Genomic DNA, 15,406 nt, shown 5'->3' on the forward strand with positions numbered 1-15,406 from the left:
ACTTCCGGTTCAATAGTCACCTTCAATGTGGGTACCACCTTTCGCAGGTTTTTGGCTCGTCAATCTCCTACCTGAAGTGGTATCCACGGGTTCCGGTTCTGCTACTCGTTATTCACGGGTCAGTTCCGGAACACGCTCAGCCTTGGCTGTCTTCGGCTACACAGGCTTCGGTTTTGGTTTCTTCTTGTTATAAGAAGTTCTCTTCTCTGAAGCTGGGTCGGAACTTGCTGGTGTCTTTGCTCTTCCGCATACACCTTTCTGGTAATGCAGGAACTTAGAGGATTTTGGACGTCAGTTTTTGGAATTTGCCTCTTTTGCAGTCGGAGATGATCGTCAGAGCGCCCTCGCGCTCTTTCCCGGAGTCACTGAACCTTTCACACTTAGCGTGTATCAGGACTCTGATGACATCTCCACTCTGTTAGTCAGCCCTGCTAGGGCGAACGAAGTGCAAAAAGGGGCTGTCCTCCCTTCACCTCATTTTACAGTCAGGTGTCGGAGGGACTCGTTTCTCTCGCATTCTCAGTTCTCTGAGCAGGCTAGGAGAGACACTTGGGCTTTGCTCTGGGTAGAGGGACCTATTTTTCGAACTTTGGTGTTTTTACCAGAAAAGAAAGGTAGATTCAGTTGAATAGAGATCAGCAGATCACTGACTTCTCTCTACAAGGGTTAAAGCAGAGTTAGCCTCCTCATGGGAGGCATGCTCAGGCCTCGGGACGTTTTAAGCCGGAGGCCAATAGGCAGTCTCTGCCTGATTCTCGATTGTCGAGAAATAGATCACTTTTGGGCAGGAAGGAGGACAGCCATAGCAGCAAGCCTCTCCCCACAAGGAAGTGCCCCCGATCACACACCCCCCCCTCCTCCGCCCTCCGCTTGGGCGATGGCGGGGGGGTCTCCTACTTGCAATTTTCATTGGATGGTCTCTGGACACAGCCAATAGTTGTGGGAGTGGTGAGGTCGGGCGACTCCCATCGATCTTATGTGTGCATATTTGCTTATGCTTGAGTCCGATCTTTTAACAGTGATCTAGGCCCATCAGCTCGAGCACCCGCTGAGGTCTCCTCTGGTCTGATCTAGCGCTGTTCTTCGGGTATACTGCTTCAGTCCTCAGTGAGTGTAACAGTAGTTCAGCCACGGGCTGCTGCAGTGGCACTTCCGGTTTTACCGGAGAGGTTGTTTCTTTCACAGACGCTTCATAGGTACGTCTGAGTTTTGGAACAACGGCTGACCTTAGGGCATCCAGGTTTTTTAGCCTCGGCTGGTGCAACAGCCATTCCACCTGTTGGCGGTGATGGTTGTTGTTTTCCCTTTTCTTGTGGCTTCGGACTTAGACTTTCTTCCTTTATTCTCATCTTAAGCAGGAGATGAGATAGGACGATTTCCGTTCGAGTGGGGTCTCCTGTCGTCAGGCTTCCCCGTCTTTTCTCACTTTTGGCCACAAGCTTCTGGACTTGGTCCTGGTTTGTCTTTCGCCAAGGCTGACTCTGTCTTTCTCTAGCGATCAGACTCGTTCTGGTGTTTTGTCCAAACTTAAGCTGCGCTTGAGTTGGCCTCGGAAGTAACATTCAGATTTTCCTGAGGGGGCATTGTCTTTGGCAATGTATGTTTGAGGAGTCATTCTTTGTGGCTTAACACCTCTCTCAGGTTTTTGGCTACTCCTCTCCTTTTGGGCAGAGGGTTAGCTAATGTTCTGGTTTTTCTTTGCTGTGGGCTTTTAGCCCAGCATCTGGTTTGACAGCCGAAACTTACGTTTCTTATGTTTACCTGTGTACTGTTGGTACTTTGGTACATGGTTGTCCTTCGGGCTTCATGGCTTTCAGCCTTAGCCCGTGCTATAGCCTCCTGTCTAGCGTGGGCGGCTATGGCATTTTCGGTTCCTGTGACTTCGGATTTGGCTCTTCCTCTTCTTCCTCGTCCTAGCACGAGGTGAATCAGGACGACTTCCGTTGGGTCGGGTTTCCTTTTACAGTCACCCTTCTACCACAGGCAACTATGACTACGGCGTTTGCCCGTTGATCTCTACGTCTGACTCTCAGTTTTTCAGAGTTAGTCAGACGCGGTCTACTTCCTCGTATTACCTCTCTCTCTGCTTTCGCATTGACTGGTAGAGGATTACCGGCGAACGTCTCTTTTTCGGGATTTCCCTGTCGAGGTGGGCTCTGGTACCTTGTACTCAGTTGTCTCCCTCTCTATCTTGGTGGATATTAATCACTCTTTTCTGGAGCTGACTTTTATCTCACAGTCCTTTCGGGCTTCACTCCTTCCCAAGGTTTGCGTACTTTGGCATGATTGTCTTACGGTCTCCGTGAGGTTTGTCCTTCACTGTTCTGAGTGGACATCCTTACGCACGGATCGTTTCTAGGGCGGCATTTCCTTCCAATAGAAGGGGGGGGGGGGCAGCTTGTCTTTCCCCCTACTCGGCTCGGGTTAATCCAAGGCTGGGGTCTTTTTCTGGGTCGTTTGGTCCAGGAGATCGGAAGAAGTGCTGGGCTCAGATTTCTGGCTCTCTGATGTTGTCTTTCGCAACTTTTTTGCCTGAGAGACATCTCGGCTGTCAATCAGGATGGGTCTCAGGCCCTTACCTGCCTTTTTGGCAGTGGGCCAGTTCCTGGCTAGGGTTTAGGGTGAGTTAGATTTTCTTTCTCACTGAGCCTTTTTCCTGACCTTTTGGCAGCAGGCCAGTTTTTTGGCAAGGTTTTTAGAGTGAGTTTGGTTTTTCATTCCCACCGCCTTGTTGATGCTATCTGCTCTTTATGTGATTCGGAGTAAGAATATGTAATTTAATCGAAAATTTTTAAGTAAATTTTCATTTCATTAATATACTTACCCGAATCACATAGTGTATTCCCTCCCGCCAACCCCGCTTATGATATTTTAGTTTTCTTTAATGTCGAATGAGTATACCACGTGGTGCAGCAGTGGAAGTGACGTCACATACCCAGCAGGGGAGGTAACTCCCCGGGTATATGGTCATTGCCATAGCTGTGTTTACCTTTTTTGTGGTTGGGTTGCTTCCCTTTTAAACTTTAAGACGGGTAGCCTTTTCAGACCTTAGCTATTCAGACTGCGTCAATGCTCTTTATGTGATTCGGGTAAGTATATTAATGAAATGAAAATTTACTTAAAAATTTTCGATTTTCTCACTTTTGACACTGAGTGTGTTACATTTCAACAAAAAAGTGTTACTTCACATTATTTTGTAGGGTATAAAGTATATATCCATCCACTTGGTAATGAAAACAACACACTGTAGAAAAAAAACTTGATAAACCCAACAAAAAATCTTCAGGTTGAAGGCGGATTTTGAAGTTATCAAGAAAAATGCTGTTTATTTGCCAATGAGTGTGTTACAAAACACTGTCATAACATGAACAAAACGTTGTCCCTATTCAGTGCATTCAGTTAATTGTGAAATTAATTGTAAGAATGACACCATGGTTGCTACACAACTATTGAAACTATTGTTGACACATTCAGCATGCTGGTAAATTCATATCAGCAAAGAAAGTGTCTCTGAGTTTGTTACACAACACCAATTTGTGTTACAAGCACCAACACAAACTCACCGTAACAAAAGTAAAACTTGAATACATCATGAAAAATGTCAAAGTCAGGTTAATATGCATTTAACAACACACACTTCAGTGATGATTAATTGATATGGTACTCTAGTACACGTTTTTCCTACTTTCAGAACTGAGTGAGTTACTAACACTAACTTTGCAGCTGACATATTGGTGTAAGTAACACACTTATACACCAACAGCCATTAATTACAAAAATGCTAATAAGAATATTGAAAAGTTTTCACTTCAACATTTATATTTCTCTAGTAAATTGAAGGGGTAATAAAAAAAACATATTGTTTATCCTGAGACAAGGTATTGGGAGTAGGTTACTTAACACAATTGTGCCTGTGATGTTTCAGTGTGTGTAACGCACTCAACACTGTTCCTAAAAAAAAAAAACTCCAATTCAAAACAATAAACGCAGACATCATTTTCTGTTTACTTGATTCATTCCTTACTTTGTTCCAGCAAGATTTAAATAATTTTCAAGATAACTGTACAAACTATTTGAGTGTGTTACCTCTCACGATGTGCGAGTGGTGTGAGTAACACACACAACGTAGAAAAACATATCTTTCTTTTTCCTGTCATTCATTTCATTAAAATGGTATGAAAACAAAGCACAAAGTGAACTGTATGGAAAGACAATAGAAAAAGCCAGAAAAAAACACATGCAATGACAAGAAAGCTGAATAACTTGGGAAATTGGTTGAATCGTCTCAAACAGATGTCTTTAAAAATCAAAATAAAGAAAAATCTTTGTCCTAAAAAATGCAAATTTTATCAAAACAAATCACAATAACACTTCTAACTTTCAGATGAAAAAAAAGGAAGAAAGTTGTTATTTAGTGAAAATATCAGTGTTTCAAACTGCAGGTGAGTGTGTTACAGAAAACGAAAAACCAGTGGTTCTTAACTTGGCCGTTATCTTCGATGTCCTCCATGCCACACTGAGTTCTGAGTTCGAGACAGTGAATGCAACTTTGTAGCAGACGATAGAACAGTTGTTTCCACCGGAGGAAGTCAGGAACATGTCGATAAATAACTTTGATTTACGTTGTTACTTTTCGCGGTAACACGATAGTACACAACAACGAACTTAAGACTTATTTTCATTGCTTTGTCTTCTGTGTTTGTGCATATTTTTTTTTTTTTAGTAGTAGATTGTTCTTTCTTGTCCAAGTTTATCGCTTAGTTCAACGTCTGTCATCATTATTAAAAGCGTGGCAAAAGCCAAAACTGCCTACGTGACTCCTAACACGAAAAGTAACACACTGGCCGTTGGAGTCTAAACTTGATCTCAGCCGACTGTTGGGGTGAGGTACAGGTTATCGTGCAGTATGTAAACAATAACCAACACCTTCTCTTTCCATCTCCATCAAGTTTTTATCCAAGCAGTGTGTGTAGGACGCGCAAATACGACGTTTCGACACCAAGTAAAAAAAGTGTCCCAACTTCCGGCCCGAAAATCGACGTAAATTCACTGTACGATTGCGCCTTGTTCGAAAACAAAGTCATCAAACCTTTCGGTTTCTACCAGAATAGTAACTTTATTCATATCTGCACCCAGTGTCAGTACTTTCAAAGGTAGAATAAACCATAATTGAGCGTGTGGGGCGTTTGAATGGGGTAAGGGTGGAGTTCGACGCCATTTCTGAGCCGTGACCATATATACTAGAGGAATACCCGGCTTCGCCGGGTGAATCGCGAGACAGAGACAGACAGCATGGCGGTTCACCGTCTTAGAGCATGTGTTGAACATTTTCATCCACCAGTTTGTGCCCACTGAAAGGAAGGCAAGAACATACAGAGAGACAAAAGCCGCCAGACCCCATCACAAACAGAACTCTACAATCCACAGGTGTTGCCTGGCGAGCTAGCTATAAATAGCTCACAACTTCTAAGGCGAACAACTCTGCAGAGTCTGCTGTGAAGGGCGACGGTAGTCTCCCTGTCACACTCGACCCCCTTTGAATGAACTTTGTCCCCAAAGTTCCGAACCATGGACCTGCCAAGCTTAGGTCCCTCCCAGGTTGGTGGAATGGGAACAGCACGAAAATGATTCAGTGGCCATAATGCCATTCCTGAACATATCATGTCGAGTCCCATCCCTGTCGACGACGTCAAATGTAACCGAGTGCCGAAACACCACAATCACCTTTGAAGGCGAAGTCCTCTCAAACGGGACTGAGAATTTTAGAGCTTATTTCTAAGCCCTATATTAACTGTTATGGCTTCTCAAAACATACAGAGAGACAAAAGCCGCCAGACCCCATCACAAACAGAACTCTACAATCCACAGGTGTTGCCTCCACACACACACACACACACACACACACACACACACACACACACACACACACAGAAGCCGTATATATCTATCTATATATGTAAATATATAGAGATAGATGACAGTGGATTTTTCAATAAATAGATTCGACCTTTGCACTTTTACAGTGAGGACAACTTACGGGTACATGCAAGGAAAGCCGCGTTCTGGACAGTGCAGTGACCTTCTAAAAATAGTAACGGGAATATGGATTGACGCCACACGAAGGAAGGGAGATAAATGCAAAACACTGGAGAAGATAAGGAAGAGTTACTGGGAATGGATGTAGTGGATCTACAGAAAAACCAAAATCGGTTCAGCGCTGCGCGCTGAGAGCACGTGTTGAAAATTCTCATCGACCAGGTTGTGTCCAGGGTCTACCTGAATATGCCCACCAAATTTGAAGCAGATCCATCGAGAACTTTGGCCGTGCATCGCGAACACACACACAGACACACAGACAGACACAAGTCGTATATATATATATAAACTTGGCCAAAAAATTATTGCAACAATTTTTGCACGCTAAGAAAAGCATTAAAACGCAATTCATTTTAGTTAAACTTTATATGCTCGAAAAGGTAATTATGTCAGCTGTACATATCATTTGTTCGATTGATGGTACTTTGTATAGGCATCCCGTGACAGCCTGTCAAACAAGGTCACCCCTAAAATCGACCTGACAAAAACCATAGCCCCGTATTTTAAAATCTGCAAAAAATCAGAATATGCACAAACTAAACACTTGTGCCAACCATTAGTTTGTTTTATGCACCTGACTTCTCTAGTCTTTATGTAACCTTTTGTCAAAGGCGGTAGGTGTCAACCGTTTCAGAGGCCCAAAAAGGCATGTTTTGCGGCCATTTTTGAGGGGGTCCTCCACCCAAAGAGCCATATATTTTTCATGCGTGTTCCCATCTCCAGCAAATGTAAACCAGCACTCGGATCTGCCTCAAACTTTGGCACCTATTGCCTCATCCATTTTTTGCTTAGCATGCAAAGTCACGATTTTTTAACCTAAAACCCTGAACTAATATGAATATTTGTTTAGTTCTTTCGGAAAAATTACGTAATACGACACGCTAAGTATACACATTCGCAAAACGCAACACACATTTTGGTCAGCCTATTGGTCATAACTTCTGAACTTTCCAAAGCAAATCATTGAGAACTTGAGCAGATATGGCTCTTTGGGTGGAGGACCCCCCTCAAAAATGGCCGCAAAACGTGCCTTTTTGGGCCTCTGAAACGGTTGACACCTACCGCCTTTGACAAAAGGCTACATAAAGACTAGAGAAGTCAGGTACATAAAACAAACTGTTCTGAACAGGAAATTGAATGGCCTTTCCAATGGTTGTCAGAAATGTTTGGTTTGTGCATATTCTGATTTTTTTGCAGATTTTGTCAGGTCGATTTTACACAGGCTTGTTTGACAGGCTGTCACAGGATGCCTATACAAAGTACCATCAATCGGACAAATGATATGTACAGCTGACATAATTACCTTTTGGGGCATATAACGTTCAACTAAAATGAATTGCGTTTTAATGCTTTTCTTAGCGTGCAAAAATTGTTGCAATAATTTTTTGGCCAAGTTTATATGGGCAACTCCCAAAAGGTGCTCCCTGTCAGATGACATTTTTAAAATATCCACACATAGTTTATTTGTGAGAAAATACCAATAAAGCTGCTGTCATTGTAATCTGAAATGTTCGAATGAAATGATATCAAAAGTTTGTAGCAAATACTAATGTATTACTATTTTTTATTGAATTTCAAACATAAATTTTGCTCTTTTTTCCCACTTTTTTTTGGTATGATCAGAAAAGCTTACATTTGATAATAAAATAATTGTTTTCTTTTTATTTGAAGTAATGTAACGTGTTGAATAAAGTTGCTTCTACGTCATGGAACGTTTAAAAAATATATGTTAAAGTTATGAAATTAACAATTGAAAATGTACAGTTTCTTGTGACTGTTCACTTCACACTCAGAAAATGTCCCTTTTCTTCTTTGCCCAAAGTAATCAAAATCAAGCAACCCAGAATGTTGCTTCAGAACTACTCCTCGTAACAGGCGGTAGGATGGCAGTCAATGGACACGATGATTTCATGATTAAAACTATTTTTTGTGTGTCGCAAAATTCACGTCATAAATGTCACGAGAAACAGCACTGCTGTTACTATATATATTACTTTCGTTTTCTAACGGCGAGAATGACGTTTACATCAACCGCACAGTAGAATGTAATGATTGCGTCACACCAAAATTACGTGTCACAAAAAACAGCACATCCTTGTAAATCCATTACTTTATCTAATTTACTGCTTCTTTTGATCTAAAATGTTTCTGTTCAAGAAGTTAAACCAAACAAAAGCACACGACTGCGTGTAATAATGGCTCTGGATAATTTCAGATGTTTCTCGTTACAAGTCACAACACGTGACGCTATTGTCACAAGACACATTTACATATGCTTTTTTTCTCCAACAAAGGGGTTTATGATTAGAAAAACATTTTGTTCTTATTAAGGTTCTTCACATTGCTTAATTTGGTGCTGCTTCGACTCACTATGTTTGTGGATAAAGGATTTGGTTTTTCACAAAAAAACAGATGTTTAGCCAATTTTAAGATCAAAGTTCACTAAAGCAGGGATGTCGTTAGGCATCGGACATCGGTCATAGACCGATAAACTGCCTCAAATGTCCGATTCATATGGTCAGGTCTCGGTCAGATGCCCTATAATACTTTGGACTGTGTCGTAACTGTGTAATTTCCTGTCATTTGTCTAACCCTACTTTCTTTTAATCTAGTGACTTTTGTTATTGTTATGAATGAAAAACCCCCACAATATTTCGTCAAAATAACAATAAGGACAAAGAGTGACTGTATGTTAAAAAACGACACATTCACCCACACGAGAGAGAGAGAGAGAGAGAGAGAGAGAGAGAGAGAGAGAGAGAGAGAGAGAGAGAGAGAGAGAGAGAGAGAGAGAGAGAGAGAGAGAGAGAGAGAGAGAGAGAGAGAGCTGTATGTTAAAAAACGACACATTCACCCACACAAGAGAGAGACAGAGAGAGAGAGAGAGAGAGAGATACTTTATTTGTGAGGCCACCAGCCCATTCACAAGCATTAGGGGGTGGGGGGTGGTAACGTAATATCAACAACAACAAAAGAGAGAGAGAGAGGTTAAAAGTGAAAGCAACCAACAGTGTGCAAAAGGAGGTACATGCAACCCCAATTAAACAAAAGAGAAGAAAAGAGGACATAAAGAGAGAAGAGTTAATAGCAGACGATAATATGTATGACCACAATGTAGGTCACGATAATATGTATGACCACAATGTAGGTCACGATAATATGTATGACCACAATGTAGGTCACGATAATATGTATGACCACAATGTAGGTCACGATAATATGTATGACCACAATGTAGGTCACGATAATATGTATGACCACAATGTAGGTCATGATAATATGTATGACCACAATGTAGGTCACAGTAATATGTATGACCACAATGTAGGTCACGATAATATGTATGACCACAATGTAGGTCACAATAATATGTATGACCACAATGTAGGTCACGGTAATATGTATGACCACAATGTAGGTCACGATAATATGTATGACCACAATGTAGGTCACGATAATATGTATGACCACAATGTAGGTCACGATAATATGTATGACCACAATGTAGGTCACGATAATATGTATGACCACAATGTAGGTCACGATAATATGTATGACCACAATGTAGGTCACGATAATATGTATGACCACAATGTAGGTCACCAGGGATGAGGTGCATGAAGGGAAAGTGGGTGCCACCCAAACCGGGTAGAACAAACCGTGGGTTCTGATTGATTGAAATGACAACACATCTCATTTGAATTAATAATAATAATAATAAGAAGAACATTTATATAGCGCTAAATCAAAAACTTTCGTTAAAAAGGCTTGCTCTAAGCGCTTGACATCTAAACTAAAACGTCATTCACACTCTTTACAATGATGTACAAGAACTTCATGTCACACTCTTTCATTCAGTATAGCACCATTCACACAGTTGTTATTCTGTACAAGACAATAAGTTAGTCTAACATTTAGAATGTTCATAAGATGAAAACAAGAGAAAACAAGAGGCGAAGCCATCAAGGCTCACGTAAGAAATCGACAAACAGTAACACAAACTCAATCACACACACACACACACACACACACACACACACACACACACACACACACACACACACACACACACACACACACACACACACACACACACACACACACACACACACACACACACACACACACACACAGAAAGAGCATAGGTGAAACTGCAAGAAAGCGAGACACTAGATCTAGATCTGTCTGTCTGCATGTGGCCTACTTACGAGGACACGACTGCCAACTAGACTAGTCTCGGCTCGCTCAAAATAATAATGACCGAGACTGTCAGTACTTCCTTCGCGTGACGTCAAACCCTCTTACGTCATAATGTGACGTCAATGTAATGTGACGTCTTCAAATGTTAGAGTTTCTACCACAGACATACACACGCACAGACGCACGCACGCACGCACGCACAGACAGACAAAGTTACGATCGCATAGGCTACACTTACGTGAGCCAACCAGACTGATTAAAACAACTGCTTAGTGCTAACAAAGCATGAATCTTAATGATAACGTAATACATGTTTAACTGTTAAGACCATAAAAAAACCTATATGCTAAAATAACTTCGAACTTTTAAGAACTTCTTATAAGATACACAGCACATCTAGATAAACACCAGAATGATAAAACAAAAGGCAACTCGTTAAAACTATTAAATGCATCAATGTCTAAAACACGAAAGACTCAAATATAAGATACACAATTCTCTAAAATTGTTTATTAAAACTGAAACCGACCTGCTCAAAGTAAACCATACCCACCCCCTCCCTACCCACCCCCAACCCTCCTCCTACACTAAATACTAATTATTTCTACTCTTAACTTCCCAACTACACGTTATCCATAAACTATGCACAGGAACATGTGTGTCAGCATTATGTGGCACCGACATGACTTGTGCATATCTAGCCTACAGCTAAGGGTTAAAGTTAAAGGACTACTGCAGTGAAAAATTATATTTATAATAATTTAAAACAAAAGACAAAAATAACAAGCTGAATAGAGATGGAACCGTTACAGAACAGGATGGCAAAATGTTGCGACTTTAGGAGTTGTGTTTCAGGAAGAGGTGAGTTTTGAGTGCTCGCTTGAATGACTGTACTGACTGAGAGTGGCGAATGTGAGAGGGGAGAGAGTTCCATTGAGTAGATGCGCAAAATGCAAAAGTGCGTTGTCCATATGCTTTTGATTTTGTGTGTGGGATATCTTTACCCAACTCACAAATAGCAATTAACTCTAGTTCAGTGCTGGTAACGCTGTACGCGTCCCCTTGGTAACAAGGGAGACCACTCTAAAAAAGAAAGTGATCAATCCCATAAGGCCAGACTATAGCAAGTCTGACTTCCGTATGCGTGCGCATATGCCGCCAATTCATCATTCCACACTCAGCGTTCAACAAGACTGGTCGCTTATCAAGTACGCTCCGGCTGTTTTCAGCCTTGTTTCTGAGTCTACGCACTCTGGATTCGCCCCTTGGTCTGCCGCTGAGCTTTATCTACACCTTTGCTGTTTGGGTGAGACCTTGCCTGTTTTATGAATGTTTTGGGCGACAAGTTCTTGTCGCGCGTTTGCGAACTTGTAAGAATTTTTCTGGTAAGAATTTTTTCGTGAGTTCGTTTTTGTCATGGCGGAGAACGCCAAGTATATACTTAGTTTGAGACAGGCTACTGTTGCAGCGTCCCTTACTAAGAAAAGATTTCTCGTCTAGTAAGAGTAAGAGTGCCGGACTAACCGTCATTTCACTCTCAGAACCGGGAACAGGCAAATGTTGTGATGTTTTGGTCGACAATCCGTCGACCGCCATTTTGTCCGGGGACGAGGTCACTCGCGGTGACAAATATGTTGTTGTGGTGTCGGGGGCATCTGGTGGTTCAGGTGTTTTGCCCTTCGACGTTGCGTTCGTCGTTACGGGCGTTTAGTTCGCAGGTTCGTCTTTGGCTGATTTACATTTAGCCTCCGGCCAAGCTTTGTTAATGTCAGACAGAGTTAGTCTTTCGGGTGTAGCCCCTACTGAGACTGGGTCTCCTCTTTGCCCTGGTTTAGCGGCCACGTACGGGGCCTCGTTTTACTGACACTTAGCGTGCAAGTTTCTACGTTAGCGTCAGAATTGTCCTCTACTCGGGAGGAACTGCGTTCACCCTCTTCCGGTGTTTCAGATGCTTTCTCTCTAGCCAAGTTCCGGTCATCTCCTTCAGCTACTTCGACTTCCGCTAAGGCTTCAGCGACCGTGACGCGGGATGATGTCCATGCTTCGCAGGATGGGGGTACTCACATGGTGTCTCGGCTGAATGTGTCTACTCCAGTTAAAGGTATGTCTACACCGCGAGTAGCTAGGTCTTCTAGCGAAAGCGGTGTGCGAGCTCAGGAGGCTTTAAAGCGCTACGAATGCCTTGAAAGTTCCGATGAGCAGCGAAAGGACGGGCGGCTCCGAACATCTCTTTATGAGAATATCGGGGACCGTTTTTGTCCTCTTCCGCCCGGGGGGCAGGAAGTAGTCGGTCCCGCCGACGATAATTTGTCTGAAGGTCTACCTCCTGGGTCTGAGTTTGAGCTCGAGCGGGACGGTAGGTCTGATGACGGTGCTGCCTTGAGTGACGGACCGCGGGTGTCCGTCTGTAGGTCAACCTCCTGGGTCTGATTTCGAGCAGGACGGTGTGACTGAATAGGCCTCGGTGGCCTACCTGACTACGATGGCGAGCAGGAAGGCTAACGAGGGTGCGTCCACGGTGGTGGGCGACACCCAGCTTACTTGCCGTTCTAGTTGTCCAGCGCAGTGACGTGGGCTAACGAAAATGGCATTTAAGTTATTGGTGACTCTGGTGCTGACCATGGGTGTCATTCTGGAGTCACCTACCTGACTACGATGGCGAGCAGGAAGGTTAACGAGGGTGCGTCCATGGGGATGGACAACACCCAGCTTAACGTGCCGTTCAAGTTGTCCAGCGCAGTGACGTGGGCGCCGGAAAACGGCATTTAAGTTTTGACCGGAAGGGGTGGCTGAGAGCAGGGCGTAACTGACTCCACCTCTTTCTGGTTCCGACTTCTGGAAGTTCGGAGGAACAGGATGTTCTCTTCAGCTTCCGGGGATCGTTGTCCATTGCCCTGGAGTTGGCAAATGGCCGCGTGTAGCCGGGTTCTCTGGTGAAAGTGGTGTACGTTCGCACGATGAATGTAGCACGCATTTTCGTGGCTGGGCAACGTAAGCTTCCGCCCTGGGGGCAGGAAGTTGTTGGGCTGGGTGATTCTTGGGTTGTCCATGCGAGTCTCTCTGGGGGTCACCTTCCTAACTTTGATGCCGAGTAGGAAGGTGATGTTTGGAGAGGTGTCCACGGTGGTGGATGACACCCAGCTTAACTTGCCGTTCAAGTTGTCCAGCGCGGTGACGCGGGCAGTGGAAAACGGCATTTAGGACTTGACAGGAAGGGGTGGCTGAGAAATATTTTTCCTTCGTCCACCTCTATCTTTGTTCGACGACTTCCGGAGTTCGGAGGAACAGAAGTTCACTTCCGCGGCTGGGAATCGTCGTTCATTGCCCTGAAGATGGCATATGTCTTGTGGTTTTGACTTCCGCTTCCTCCCGGGGGGCAGGAAGTGAGCAGTAGGGCTGGTTCTTTGTTGGATAATTTAAGTCAAACAGGGAGGCAGCTTCCGGATGGCACGGTTGTGCTTGACGGCTGTTCAGATGAAGGTGCTTCCGCATTAATGATTAGCACTGAATTCAGGTTCCGTTTCAAGTTAGCAAGGGCAGTGGCGCTCGCAGCTGAAATGGTTCGAGGTTCAACGGAATCGTCCGGTGTGTTTCTATGCAACCGGTTGGTTCTGATGTTTACTAATCCACGGCCGGTTTCGCTTCCGCTTTTGCGGCTGTGTCTTCCGGTTACAGGATGGGATAGCCTTCTACCATTAACACTGTGGTGTTGGTAGTCTGCACTTTTCAGCTTTTGGCTTCCGGTTCCGTTACTGCGGGTCCTTTGCTGTTATACAGGCTGTATCCACTTCCTCTTCCAGTCTTCCATCTGGCATGAGACAGGTGGATGGAGTATCTGGTCATGGAGTTCCGGCGTTTGAAATTTTTTTCAAAACTTTTCCGATTTTTGGCAAGTTTCGCCTTATCGGGATTGGTGACTGGTTCTCATCATTTCGATGATCGTTATGATGCTATTGAACAGGAGGAGGAAATGGGGAGGCTCTCACTTCACTTGTGTCGCTGTTCGCGGCAGTTCGTAGTTGATTTGAGCTTTCTGAGGAGAATCTTTGAGTGTCAAGCCCTTAGATCCTCTGTCGGGGTCCTTTTGTACTTGTGGAAGTTTTCACAAGCGAGTCTTCTTTGTCACCACTTCCTTGGCGGACAACGCTCGACTTTATACCTGAGGCGAGGGTGCTTCAGCTTGTGTCGTACGCTCAAGTAGCGTGTCACTCACGGAGCGCTTTCTGTAGGCTTCGGTTAACTCCAAGCTTTAGAACTTAGGTTCTCTTTTTGCGTTCTACGGAACGGCCCTCGGGTTTGGCAAACATCCATCTGGATTTTGATAGCAAGGAGAAACTGTCTGTAAGATCAAGATCTCCTAGCTCGGGTAGATTGTCGCATCTTTTCTTTATGATGGGCTCTTTTGAACTTGCTTTTATTCTCTCGCCTGGGCGGTTACGTTCTAAATGGCTATCTTTGTGGTCCTACAGGACGCAGATACAAAGGATGTTACTTTGCCGTTTTTTACCTAAGAGTAAGCCTCTGCCTTTAAAGTTTTGTTCTTTTGGCGAGTCTTTAATCTCTTTCTCGTTTGAAAGTTCTCTCTTTGAGTCCGCTTCTATGCACGCGGGGTTTTCTCTACTAAGAAAAGCTCACGGTAAAAGGGAAAGCGCTAGACAGGCCTTGGCCGGTTTTTTATATTTAGTCAAGTTTTGACTAAATATTTTAACATCGAGGGGGAATCGAAACGAGGGTCGTGGTGTATGTGCGTGTGTCTGTGTGTCTGTGTGTGTGTGTGTGTAGAGCGATTCAGACTAAACTACTGGACTGATCTTTATGAAATTTGACATGAGAGTTCCTGGGTATGAAATCCCTGAACGTTTTTTTCATTTTTTTGATAAATGTCTTTGATGACGTCATATCCGGCTTTTCGTGAAAGTTGAGGCGGCACTGTCACGCCCTCATTTTTCAACCAAATTGGTTGAAATTTTGGTCAAGTAATCTTCGACGAAGCCCGGACTTCGGTATTGCATTTCAGCTTGGTGGCTTAAAAATTAATTAATGACTTTGGTCATTAAAAATCTGAAAATTGTAAAAAAAAATAAAAATTTATAAAACGATCCAAATTTAC

General features: G+C 43.5%; 1 protein-coding gene across 1 annotated transcript in view; it reads left to right on the forward strand.

Annotated features, from left to right (window-relative positions):
- LOC138949196 (phosphatidylinositol N-acetylglucosaminyltransferase subunit C-like) overlaps positions 1-15,406 on the forward strand; it is a 41,585-nt gene that overhangs the window by 14,101 nt on the left and 12,078 nt on the right. The window lies entirely within an intron of this gene.

Source organism: Littorina saxatilis, linkage group LG15, assembly GCF_037325665.1.
Source record: "Littorina saxatilis isolate snail1 linkage group LG15, US_GU_Lsax_2.0, whole genome shotgun sequence".
Classification (NCBI taxonomy): Eukaryota; Metazoa; Mollusca; class Gastropoda; order Littorinimorpha; family Littorinidae; genus Littorina; species Littorina saxatilis.